The sequence below is a fragment of the Caretta caretta genome, chromosome 1 (genome assembly GCF_965140235.1).
Source record: "Caretta caretta isolate rCarCar2 chromosome 1, rCarCar1.hap1, whole genome shotgun sequence".
NCBI classification, from domain to species: Eukaryota; Metazoa; Chordata; order Testudines; family Cheloniidae; genus Caretta; species Caretta caretta.
In genome coordinates, this window is record NC_134206.1 from 193,640,992 (window position 1) to 193,654,652 (window position 13,661).

Below are 13,661 nucleotides of genomic sequence, written 5' to 3' on the forward strand. Positions count from 1 at the left end.
TGAGCTGTAGCTCACGAAAGCTTATGCTCAAATAAATTGGTTAGTCTCTAAGGTGCCACAAGTACTCCTTTTCTTTTCACTTAGGTCAGGTAGTTGTCACCTAATACACTGACATTAGGATGTACTGCACCACAGAAGAACCTTGACTCAGGCAGCAAATACTAGACTGGAACTGAAGTTCTGAGTTTCAGCTAACCTCTTATTGGGTAACTCAATTTCCAGTTTGACTCTGTCACTGTGAACACCTAAGGTGTTAGGTCTCCGCCCTTTTCAGCAGGAATAGAAGGCACAGGTTGTTCACTTTAAAGAGTAAAAGCTAGAGCTGGCTATCCCAGTAATGAAAGAATGGTTGGAGAGGGTATGCCTGTGGAGTAGGCCAGTGGCTCTCAACCTTTCCAGATTACTGTACCCGTTTCAGGAGTCTGATTTGTCTTGCATACCCCAAGTTTCACCTCACTTATAAACTACTTGCTTACAAAATCAGACATAAAATACAAAAGGGTCACAGTACGTTATTACTGAAAAATGGCTTATTTTCTCATTTTACAATATAATTATAAAATAAATCAACTGGAATAAAAATATTGTACTTACATTTCAGAGTATAATATATAGAGCTGTATAAACAAGTCATGGTCTATATGAAATTTTAGTTTGTACTGATTTTGCTAGTGCTTCTTATGTAGCCTGTTGTAAAACTAGGCAAATATCTAGATGAGTTGATGTATCCCCTAGAAGATCTCTGTGTACCCCCAGAGGTACATGTAACCCTGGTTGAGAACCACTGGAGTAAGCTATCAAGAAGGTGGAGCTAATCATATCATTGGTATGGCATTTTGTCAGAGCAGGATGCAGATGGAAGACAAAATGGATTGACTCTTAGCTGTTTGCATCCACGTTGAGGACTTTCTAATCCTAAGGGATAGCTCTGTGTATACTTCTCAGAGGAATCACACTGAAGTGGAAGAGCAGTGTGCAACACATTAATAATGACAGAATCAAGTGCTGATGGTGTCAAAAACATAGGGGCTGAGAAAGGAGTAGCTAACTTCTCAATTAATTTCCATATGTTTTGATCAGCTTAACTGCTTTGAATTTATTCAGAGACTATTATTCACGGTAATAGACATCTCCAGTATTTCTTGAGTTGGTCTTTTTCATAAACAATAAAAACTCACAGTTAAGAGATCAGAGCAATTCCCTAATTAGTTATTTTTATAAAAAATTAAGACAAAGGGGAGACAACAAAACTGTGGTCTACTTCCTTCAAAATGCAAAGCACATGGCTTGCTCCTCAATTAAAAAGTGCATACGTATAGTGCCCTCCAGAATGGGGAAATTTGCATGTTCTACTGCAGAGAACATCCTGACTAATGCATTGTGTGCAAGGATTTTATTTGCTTGTTGAACACAACCATGCAACCCTAGTTAAGGATCCATTACTGTCAGTCAGAGCTGACTATGTTTGAAAATAAATCTATGCACCACATAAAAGTTGAAATTAAAACCATTTAAATGTAAAATCTGCTAGCCTCAGAAAGTGGGTTGGCTCATCAACTAAAATGGTATTACTTGAGGCAGGGAGCTTGTTAGCCCACCAGTTTGATACAAGGCACTTAGCACCCTGCTAGTGGAATTATATAAATGAAGCTTTAAGCACTCATTTTTCCTCTTTGTATGTGCCTTTTCCCTTTTGACAACTTTCTTCAGCCCTGACTTGCAGGCATGCATGCTCCCTGGTGTGATTGCTAGGTCTCTCCCCATAAAAGCAAATTTTCCTGTGCTAAAACCAGATTAAGAACAGCTGGTTTAACATATGCAACAGATTTTTTTTTCAAGTTTTGTCAAGTGATAGACAGATACAACAGAATGACAAACCAACAGGGAGAAATAGCTTTCAAGGTCCAGAGGAAAGAGGAAAGATGAAGCTGAACTTGATGGGCAGGATGGTTGCTTTGGATCTGTAATGAAGTATTTGAACTTGACGCTTCTGAGCTCACAAAATGTGATGAAGTGAGTTACCATGTATTGACATACAGCTAAAAAACCCTAAAACGTAATTCTGAAAGTTTAACCCTGTTAAACCAACAAACCTTAGCTGAGAGACTAATAAATGAGAATTTTTATGAGAACTTTTAAAATTCTCAGTAGGTTGTGCTGAGTAGGGACCATGTTTGTTAAGCAAGCAATAATGACCTAATGACTTTTTTCTCAGCCCCCAAATCCAGATGTTGTGGGGTTGCTCTGGATGGATCATTCAGTGGTTGTATTTTCCAGTCACAGTACTGGAACTGGAGAAGTCCATGGGGTGCATTTTGTTAGGCCAATTCATATCCCTCTTTGGCCCTGTGGTGGGGCAGCTACCCCACACAAACAGAAAAATGGTTAAAGCAACCTTAGGGAGGCTGTGCAGAACCCAGCCAATTAGAAGAGGTCTTATTGAGCCAGCCAATAGGGAGAAGGCTTAGTGGAGCAGCCAATCAACTTTGTATTCAACTTTGGAGCAGGAGTTGCTTGCAGGGGGCTGTGCCAAACCTGGTGTGGTGCATTCCCATTTCTGTTGTAACCTCCAGACACCTTTCCCTCCCCTAGTCCAGGCCCTTTTACACATCGATAGAGAATTTGGGGTGAATCACATAACCTAAGTAGAAGACCTTTCGTCTCACTGACAACCCAGAAGAATTCATTCTGTTCTGTGGTGAGGGAAGTGGCGCCTGAAGCTGAAAAGGTAGAGACCTTTCTCCTAGGGCCCCTCCTCAGTCCCAAACACTCAGTCTGAGCCAGGGGGCTCGTGCTGTATTTGGAAAATTTTGTCTTAGCTGGGGAGATGGAATGGGCATCAGCCTCCTGCCCTCTGTTCTTTTCTGTTTGTTTTACCAATGTTTTAAAACAATAAACCAAGATTTTTTTATTTATAATTTTTTTAAAAATACCTTCTCCTTCATAACAAAAGGTCATTAGGTGTTGCTTTCGCTCCAGCTTGGTGCTTCTTGGGAGCTTTGCTACACTCAACATTCCATTGAAGAGGTTATCAAACACCAGAGCAGAAAAGGGGAGGGAAAGGTCATTATGTCCTTTTCATCTTTGTAAATTATTGTGAACAAGCTGAACTTTATTTTGCCACTTAGCTATATAAGTAGGACCACCTTCCTTTGACTGAGGCTCAAACACCCTGTTGGGATAGCAACAAACTTAAGTTTGTGTTTCATGGGGAAAGCTCTCTCCCTTGGGTCTTCAAAGCTCATCATTAAAAAATGTCATTCTGAACATTAAAAATAGAAAAGTCTCTTCTGTTTGTAACAAATAATCCATACAGAACTGGTTGAATAAAAAATTGAAAATTTCCTTAAAGGTGCTAGAATGTGTATTAGACTGGGTATGGTATGGGTATTCCATAAGTTACCAAGCTTAAGGCTTTGATTTGATTGGCACTGCAATGTAATCATGCAAGATGTCACTCTTGTCTAAGCAAAAGTAATGAAAAATGTGCTTACATGAAGCACTGGTTTTATAAACTGCTATTTCAGAATACTGAAGAGGAAGGGGATATTAAAAGTTGATTTCTGAAAAGGCCAAGTTCAAGTTAATCATGTTTAGCTTAGAACACTAAAGCTTCTAGGATGGAAATTCTCCTGTCTTCTGTAACCAGCAAATCATAATTTGAGCAAAGACATGTGTCAGTATATCTATATTTCATGCTGCTTCCCAACACTCATTCTCTGAGAAATGGGAAGTGTCAGTTTTGTATGTTGTATTATAATGGGGACTGGGTGACCTAAATAAACACGGTTAGAGCTTTCTCTTAAAATTTTCTCACATTACCCTGGCTTTAAAATGGTTCACACCTTTTTTGTGTGTCTTGTTAGCACCAATTGTGGATGATCCATTTTGTTTACCCCATGTATTAAAGTACAAACTGTGAAGGGAGAAGCCAGTCCTAATACCTGTAGGTCACTTACACACTTATTAAAATATTACCACTCAGATTTTGCCAAAGGCTAGGCACAAATGCACATAACTTCAGTAAATTATATGCTCAGTTGGATGTTAGTGTGGTCAAACATGGGTCTAGGAGTCATAGAACTTAGCACACAATGTTCAGCTTAAATGTCTGCAAATGGCTTGTCTAGTTTATCAAATGCAACTCTTCACAATATTCATTTACTTTTTAGTATAACAAGTTCAGTCCACCTCTACAACTAGAAAGAATGGTTAAAACTCTTTCTGAACCCATGGTCAAGTACACTAACTCCTCGCTTAATGTTGTAGTTATGTTCCTGAAAAATGTGACTTTAAGCAAAACGATGTTAAGTGAATCCAATTTCCCCATAAGAATTAATGTAAATGGTGGTGGGGGTGTTAGGTTCCAGGGAAATTTTTTCACCAGACAAAAGACTATATTATATATATACACACACACAGAGTATAAGTTTTAAACAATATAATACTGTACACAGCAGTGATTATTGTGAAGCTTGGTTGAGGTGGTGAAGTCAGAGGGTGGGATATTTCCCAGGGAATGCCTTACTGCTAAAGGATGAACGAACACTTGGCTGAGCCTTCAAGGGTTAACTCATTGTTAATGTGGCCTCACACTCTACAAGGCAGCATGAATGGAGGGAGAGAGGCAGCATGAATGGAGGGAGAGAGACACACAACCTGTGTGTGAGAGAGAGATGCGCATTTCCCCTTTAAGTACGCTGACCCCACTCTTAAGTACACTGCCTTGTTAAGTTAATCAGCAAGCAGGAGGCTCCTGGAAGCAGCTCCAAGGCAGAGGGCAGGAGCAGCATGGGGCAGTAGGGGGAGGGACAGCTGAACTGCTGGCAATTGATAGCCTGCTAGGCGGTTGCCAGGATCTTGGGGGAGCGGGGAGCTGATGTGGGGGCTGCCAGTCCACCCTGGTTCCAAGCCCCCACCAGCTCACTGCAACCAGCTGCTCTTCCTGCAAGCAGTGGACAAAGCAGGAGGCTGCCAAACGACATTAAAAGGGAGCATTACACAACTTTAAATTAGCCTGTTCCCTAACTGATCAGCAACATAACAACGAAACAACGTTAACCGGGACGACTTTAAGTGAGGAGTTACTGTAGCTTAAACTGCGCTTGACCTCCTATCAGTTAAAATGTGTGGGTTAGGTTGGTGGGATGTTGTAACTGACTTACAGGTAATTAACTCAGTCCACGTTTCTCTCAAAATGATTTTTGCAGGGACTGATTAGGATGAGCATAGTGGCAATATTAAAATACCTATGGAGTGGGAAAAGGGTAGGGATACTCAAATTCTATAAAAACCTTCTTGGAGAGAGTATGGGCAGAATAAGGATACAACACAAAGCTGGTCTACCATGCCTTGTCTGCTAACTTTGATTAGGCAGACCCTACAGTGTGGGAATCTTCTTTGTTGGAAAAACGTTTGTCAACAGCAAAATGGCTGACAGCAAATACTGGCCTAGACTCAGCTTTTTAAATGTGGGTTGAATTTCTAACTTGTGATGTGAGAAGCTGTTGTGGTTGGCAAATACGGGAGGAATTTGATGTGGATCACATTAGCTTGTGTCTTCAACCCTTCAGTTAAAAGATCACCCTCTGTTAACTAGCCCTCATTCAGAAGACATATCTTAATGTACAATCCAAAGGGGAAAGAAATTGCATTTTGTAGCGCTGCCCTAATTCTGAAGAAGCTGTTGATTTAAAGCTACAGGGAAAACAACTAAATATTAAAGCTGCAGCTTACAAATGAAGACAGTGTACTTGTAAACTAATTTTCCCTATACATAGTCATATGAGTTTTGACAGATGAAATTCCATCTAAAGAAAAGGAGTACTTGTGGCACCTTAGAGACTAACCAAAATTGGTTAGTCTCTAAGGTGCCACAAGTACTCCTTTTCTTTTTGCGAATACAGACTAACACCGCTGTTCCTCTGAAACCTGAAATTCCATCTGAAACTGATAAAATACCATATTTGCCACATGATGTGCACTGACAGCCCATCTAGTTGATTTACATATTTGATAGGCTTTGTATTCATAATGTAACTTCCCATCTGCCTCCAGGTGCATAATGTAACTTCCCATCTGTCTCTTGCCGCTGCAGTAGTGGTGGCCGGAGTCCTGGGCCCTTTAATTTGCCCCTGAGCCCCAGGGCTCCTAGCCACCTCTGCAGATGGTAGCTTCGGGGTGATTTAAAGGCCCCGGGGCTCCCAGCCACAGCCAGAGCCCCTGCCCTTTAAATCTTCCGGTTAAGGCCACGCCCCCACTCAGGACTCTGGCGTACCAGTAAGTCCTTTAAGTTACTTTCACCCCTGGCTAAAATCATTATAGCTGAAAGGATGCACCAGTGAGCACTAAGGCCTAGGTAATAAAGGCAGTGTAAAACTTCCCAATTCTGAGATGCTCCACTCCTGCACCAGTGATCCTAGGGTAGCCAGAGTGGATCTGCCTTTGAGCATGCTCCATGACCAGGGGAATCAAAGTACTAGTGCTGATGCATCTTATGTCAGTGGGAAGGGTGTTAATAACCATACTTTGCTTTCCACAAGTTTCAGCTACTGTTGTTAGAGTCACCATCTGTTCAGTAGTGATTCAATTTGATATCAGACCCTCCCATGATCTAAGAAGTGATGTCTGCAGATAAATATCTACTAAGAGGGTTGGAGAGGAGTTAAAAGAGCTGTTATTCCTATATAGAGCTAGGATAGTCAGAGCTATATTAAATGTTTCTTCTATCATGACAAATAATTTTAAAAGGTGGAGGGAGAGAACACAGGTGCCCCGAGCCCAGGGGCTGAGTTTGAGGCATATAATTAGGCACACTGACAAGAAAAGAACATATACTTGCCATATGGACGTGAATGGTGTCAATTTAAGATTACAGAGTGAATTCCATCTTTGCTGAAATAGAACTGGCTTACATGCATGAATGGCACAATACACTAATCTGAACCATCATTTAGTTGCATACAATATCTGTTACTGTTAAATCACCTTCAGCCTCTTGCTAGTGTGAGATTGGATAGTTCCCCTAGAGTATACTGCTTTCTCCTACTAGTTTCAAGTAACTTGGGCAGTTGGTCTCTGAGCTGAAGTTCAAAGGTTACTAACTTTAGTCCAATAGTTACTGTAACTTTGATTTTCTCACTTGAGAATCTTAATGGGACCAGAAGAGCTGAATAGCAACAGAGGAGCTGGAATGACAGGTGCTTGTTCCCACAAATTCTTCCTGAGCTGAATGCCTACTTCAATTTCTTACTGGGGGAATTTCTAGAAGGGCTATTCTGTGCCTCTAGTAGAGGTCATTTAATGGGTTGACAAAACTATATATCAATCAGTGTCCTTGAAAATGTTTCAAATGCTGCTAATCATTAGAGACATTTCTTTGTTAAACATTACTCTGAGAGCCATTGATGTCGGGCATGCGAGCCCCTAGGCTTTTCAAAACCTACTTATTTCAGTAATAGAAACTCCCACTGCATCTGAAAGTTGATTTAAGTTTCAGCTTTCTTAATCCTCATAGCAGCTGAGCTTTTCATGTTTAATGTACAAGGTCCATAACAGGCCCACAAATGAACAAGCTATTACGCAGAACTGCAAATATTGTGTAGACTTTATTCCCCTCCATCTAGTTTCACCTGGAACCAGTTTATAACTCAGTCACTGACTATGTGGCACGGGGTCTATGAAGATTCAGAAAGCTTTGCTAAGATTAACTCAATCAGAAAAAAACAAAACCATAGATACTGTTGGGGAAGGCTGCAACTACCATAATACAAATCTAGAAAGTGACAATTACCCAGCCACAACTAGGTATATACCACATTTCATAGAAATAAGTCAGCTTCTTGGTTCTGTGTCACTGGTTAATGTTGAAACTGGCACAATTTGCTAACAAATAGACAAATAAAAGTAAAATTTTCATATCTCTAAGGCCACGGGTTTCACTGGGCAATATCCTTCTGTTAGTGAATGAAAATGTGATGAATAGTCAAACTGACATAATGCCAGTGGAACAGGTGGAGGGAAGGGAACAGTGGAACAGGAACACTGCAAGAGCTGTAAATGGCAGCCTTTTAAACATGCTCTCTATTGAAGAGGCCACCTTTTTATTGGCTAAGTATAAAATAAAGAGGTGAGATTTCTTAATCACTATGCATCAGCAAAATGTGGATTTTTTTTTTTAATTCTGAGGGAGAGGAATTAGTGGAAATCCACTTCTACAAAACACCACTGCCAGAATAATAATTTAGTTGTTCATGATTCTGGCCATTTTTCAGGATGGATTCTGGTATGTGTCTAATAAGAGTGAAACAGTAAAATGGTCATTAACAGCAGTTAAAGTGCTGCTTGGGTTTTCTCACTTGCTTCTCATTACTGCCCTGCTTCTCAATATCCTCAGGGCTTGTGGACACAGGGAAATTTATCAGCTTAACTACACATATACAATTATAATTACAACAGTGTTACTCCCCATATGTATACACTTATTCCAGAATACACATGTCCAAATAGGGTGTTAAACCACTGTAACTGGTGAGTTTCCCTGCTGCTGGCCACCTTCCTTAACAACAAAATTTTAGTCTCCCAAAAATGTCTAAAATCATGAGTTAAATCAACGATAAGCAAACTAATATTTTAAAGTGAGAGGGGAGGGGAGTGGCAAGTGGCAGATGGAGAGAGACAGTGAAAAACCAAGATTTCAAAGTTACTTTGCACTTGTTTACTAATGCATGTTAAAGGGAATTATCATATATTGGGAAAACTAACTGTACATTCTGTGCTGTAAACTTTCTGCATGGTAATAAGCTTAACATCTACTTCAGTCCTAAGATAAAAGCGGGGGAAGTGGTACCAGCTTTCCTGAAGGGATGGATCTTGTTCCAGCTGTCCAAGTAATCTTTTCAAGTGATTTTGAAGCGAGGTGCCTGGCCAGCACTGGCTCTTACAGGGGGAGACACCTGGCAGTGCTCTGACCTAACAGTAGCTGAATCCTGTGGTGTATTGAGGACTGTGTTGGAATTGCAAGCTATCACTTTTAAGAGTGCTAGTGGAGCCGGGTAGAGGCAGGTTTCCTGGTTCTGCTTGCAGGCTTGGGGACTCTGTCGGGAAGTGTGCGATCAGAGGAAAAGCCAGCCTCTAACATGAGTCATATCTTTGTACCTTAGGGAGCAGCCTTCTTTGTGTCTATTTTTGGGTTCTGAATTCTAAAAAATGAAGTAGTGCTACCTTGCAAACTTCCAGCAAGAAAAAATGGTGAGTTTATCTAATTCCTCTGTGTGTATGCTGTAAACATAACAGATTCTGAGGGTAAAACTTTGTTCATATCAATTAAATATACAACCCTGAACCCATTTTCATGACTTGTAAACTGCCTCAGTTTCGAAGGGTTGAGCGAACATTGCCTCCTCTATCTATGGCATTGCATAAATTATGGAGAACTTTATGATTAAAAATGACAATACAAAATTGAAGAATTTTGTATTTTATTGAACATAGGTAATCCTATACAGTATTTATTTAACAAATGGTTGGTGTCCTATTGCTTAAATTCCTGTTGGGTATCAGACATGCTTCAAGTTTAGTACCCAGCAAGAAAAAGTCAACCGACAAACTGTTAGCTGACTTGTGGAGGCTGTGTATGTATGAATTGGAATTTGGCAAAAGCAGACTGTTAATGTGTTAAAAGGGTAGCTCAAAATAATAGATACTGGTGTTCACTTAGGCTAAAATAGTAATATAGTGTGGCATCAGGAATCAGAACCATTTCTGAATGGCTCTACTGCTATATCATGACAAGCTAGTCAAATGTGCATTGCATATAGCAAAGTATCTCAATTCTTCCACTGCTGCTTTCAGAATTCGCAGGACAATGGAATGTCAGACACAATTCAGGATTCAGACTTCCCCATCTGGTATTATGTGACTCCATTTATCTGGGTGTTTTGAATAAAGCTTGTTTCTAAGGTTTTGAAAGATTCCCTGCAAAGCAATCACTGTAGACATTTGTATCAGATGGTCATTAACTTCCTTTATTTACTGTTGACAAAAGGGATAGTGACTCTGAACATAATGCAGGGCATGAAAATGAGTTTCAGACTGCATCTCTAAAACCTTAAATTCTGAATTCTCACTCATTGTTCCTGTGTCATAACAGATTATTTACTACTTGCTGATTTATGGGCATTTGAAGTTAAAAAATACTATACATTTGCACAGATAAAAGTAAGTAAGAATCAGAGTTGGTATAAAACTTAAGTTATGTATATTTCTGCTCTTCTAACTTGGATCTGCCTAAAACTTGACTTACCTGCCCAATGGGAATGGTTCAGAACCCTTAGTATATCTGGAAAAAATGGAACTTTTGAGGTTCACGTACTGTGGGTTTTAAATGCAAAAGTCTAAGAACTATCAGTTCTCTGCTGACAGGATGGAGAGATTTCAGTATCAAGCTCTCTAGTCTCAAATTGGCTTTCCACAAAATGTAACAGAGCACTTTTAACCTTCAAGGATGAGTGTAATGCTATTTTTCCCCCGAGTAGTGGATTGTGAGCCTTTGTAGTGTGGGCAGGTGAATATTTTCTAGCACTAACTTAATTTTGCCTTAAATATGTGCCCATCGAAAACTTTGTGTTAACAGAATCAGTTGACTTTTTTCAAAATCTTTCCTCATATTAAGAGGGTTGTTTTGAAAAGTACATGAAAATGAAGGAATGGTTCCCTTGAAGTAAAGCAATCTCATTTTTAGGTTTTAAACTTGAATAATCTTTACCTGATTCCTTGGTTTTCACTGCTTCCATCTAAATATCTCAAAGCATTTTACAAACAGTGAATGAATTAAACCTCACATGTCTCAGGTAGTTAAGGAGGCCATCATAAGCCAGAGGGAAACTGAGGGTAAGAGATTCTGTGACTTGCTCAGAATCAAACAGCAAGTCTATAGCAGAGTTGGGAATAAATCCCAAGTTTTGTAACAACCAATATTCTCTTTACTCAGAAACTTCAGGCTGAAGCCTGGGAAAGACAACAGCTAAGAATTGCAATTCCAGTGTCTAATCCCCAGATGGAATACAACCATGTCATTCATAGGTGAAAGTTCTATCAGCATAACCTGCATTCCATATTGACCTTAAAATGACTGATTGAAAATAAAATGAAAGTGGTACCTAGAACGCGAAAGGTTATTTCTCTTGCACAGTGCTGTAAACAGTCATGTCACATCCTTTATGTGGAACACACTGTAATTTAAATGGACTCATCCAAGAGTGTAATCCTTCCCTGTTGATCACATGAGGTAATAAGTATCAACACTTAACTTAAGTAAACAGGGGGAAAAGGAGGCTCTGAAAGATGAAAAGAACCCTTTCAGACAACTGGCTTGCTCAAAGGTAGGAATTGCTAGTAACTATAGGTGTTAACACAATTCTTTTGGTTTGTAATCAATTGGCTCATTCCAGGAACTCACTATTAAATGTGTACTTGAAAGAATCAACACATCTGCATCATTAAATGTTCTAAATTCATCTTTACCATCCCTTGAGTAACAGAGATCCAATGAGAAATTAAGCCCTCTGGAATAATCTGTTGATTTAGAATAATTTTGGACACTTTAAATTTATAATCTAACAAATGGATTACTCCACATGCAGTCAATTTTCACAGGTCAGAAGTAGTTCTAATTTTTTTTTTAACAAATGATTCCACTGTAACCTGAAGGCAAAATGAAACGAAAGTGAGATTATAGCTCTATTTTTAGGAGAGAAACCAAAGTGAATGAATGAAAGGCTTATACTACATTCATTTCACCCCTTGAGTGTATGCTGACATGGTAGGACTCCCAAACAAAAGGTCCATCACTCAGGAGTTTGACAGGCATGCCACATTCGAGAAGGTGTCACAGCCAAAAAGAGAAGCTTTGCCATATGCTTTTTAGTTCTCAGGCAGGCATTGTCACAATGCTGCAATCGTAACTGCAAAATATAACAACCCATATTTGTAAGGTACTGCCTATGCTAACTTGATAGCTGTTGTTAAAAATAGGGGATACAATACAAGAAATGGGAATTTAAACAGTAACTTCACCTGGACTAGTGTTGTATTTACAGATGTATTTATTTGCAGCAGCTCTAGCCCATGTTAAGATTATTGAATAATCTTAATATGACACTTAAGTAAATGAGGTGAGGCTGTGAGGAGAGGAGGAGGACAAAGGCCTTGAAAGTGAAGAAGAAACTTTTACTTGATGTGGAAGTTGGAGGAATTAGGAAATGAGTAACAGGGTAAAGAGAGGAAGATGAATTCAGCAGCTACTTTCTGGATGGCCTGAAAGAAAGGTCTAGAGGGGGAGACTGCAATAATAACAATTTAGAGTTATATACAGGGTTAACAACATGAAAATAAAGCTGGGTAAAAGAGTACAACTCTGATGACCCACTAAACAAATAACACTATGATGGAAGGCTCCCCAAAAGGTAGTACTAAACCTCTCTCTGACTCACTTCGGGCTTCCTGCTAAAAAGCCATTGACCTCTTTGGTAACACAGCTGCTTTCAGCTTCTGCTGAGGCCACAAAACAGAGTATCCACATCTTGCTTGTTGCAAATATTAGTTGGATCCAGAGTTTAGGGACTTGTTCCATGGATACTATCTTGGATTTTCATGTCAAGAGTGCTTGTGATTTCCTCAGTAAAGAAACAGTTAAGTCAGTCATAGCTTTGCTTCTAATCATACAAAGCAACATAGATCAAACTTAGAGTAGGCATGTGTGGGTAAGCTGGGGGTAACCAGAGTTGTAAGGCACCTCGCTACCAACTGTCCTGAGTGTGAGAGAGCCTTGTCTGTGCTTTACGTGGATTAGCTCCTCAACTGCACCAGCCATGTTAGCATTCCCCTCTAGGCCTCTGTGACGAGGCGTGCTTGTCCCACACTGATAGGGCAAGGGTTAACTCTACTCTTTGGGCTGAGGAAGTCAAGCCCCCTCAGCCCTGCTGGGCATGCTCCGGCTGGAGACTTGGTATAAAAGGGAGCAGGTCAGCTCTTTCAGGGCTGACAGCTGAGGAGGGAGGACCCTACTGCAGGCTCCAGTGGCACCAGGCAGTGGAAGCCAGAAATGCTGAGACCCACTAGGATGCCCAAGGAGTGATGCTGAGAGCCACGCAACTCAAGGAACCCAGGGACCACTGCACCAGGGACAGGGTAGGATGTAGCTCAGGGGGACTGGTCCTTGTGCCAGGTGGTATCAGCGTGTTTCAGGTGGATTCCTTGCTGACCCAGTGGTGAGCATACTTGCCACTGTCAGGGCCTGGGACCTGAGCTGGGACCTGGTAGAGCAGAGAGGGCTGGGTCCCCCTATTCAGCTGCCACCCACCCCTAGATGGTGGGCCCACCTTCCTGATCAGCCACTAGGCCATGCAGCCCTGCTGAACAGGGTAGCCGTACTGACTCAGCTGCAGGGAAATAATTACCATCACCCTGCCCCAAGAGGGGATGGGGTATGCTTGCCCCACAACAGCCATGCAGGCCCTGTTACTTTATAGGTTAGTGATTTGCACATCCCAACCACCCAAGCTCTCCACTCATCTCTCTATTCCACTGGACAGTCCCAGTGCTCACTGCTCCCCTGCTTCCAAAGAAGTAGACCACCCACAGTTGCGCCTCAGATCACTGCT

At 40.8% G+C, this 13,661-nt stretch overlaps 1 long non-coding RNA gene across 2 annotated transcripts in view; it reads left to right on the forward strand.

Annotated features, from left to right (window-relative positions):
• The first annotated feature begins 8,823 nt into the window (after window positions 1-8,823).
• Window positions 8,824-13,661, forward strand: part of LOC142068642 (uncharacterized) — a 282,297-nt gene continuing 277,459 nt past the window's right edge. For both annotated transcript variants that reach the window (XR_012664532.1, XR_012664533.1), the window contains exon 1: window positions 8,824-9,249. This is a non-coding gene — a long non-coding RNA (uncharacterized LOC142068642). The remainder of the gene's footprint in view (window positions 9,250-13,661) is intronic.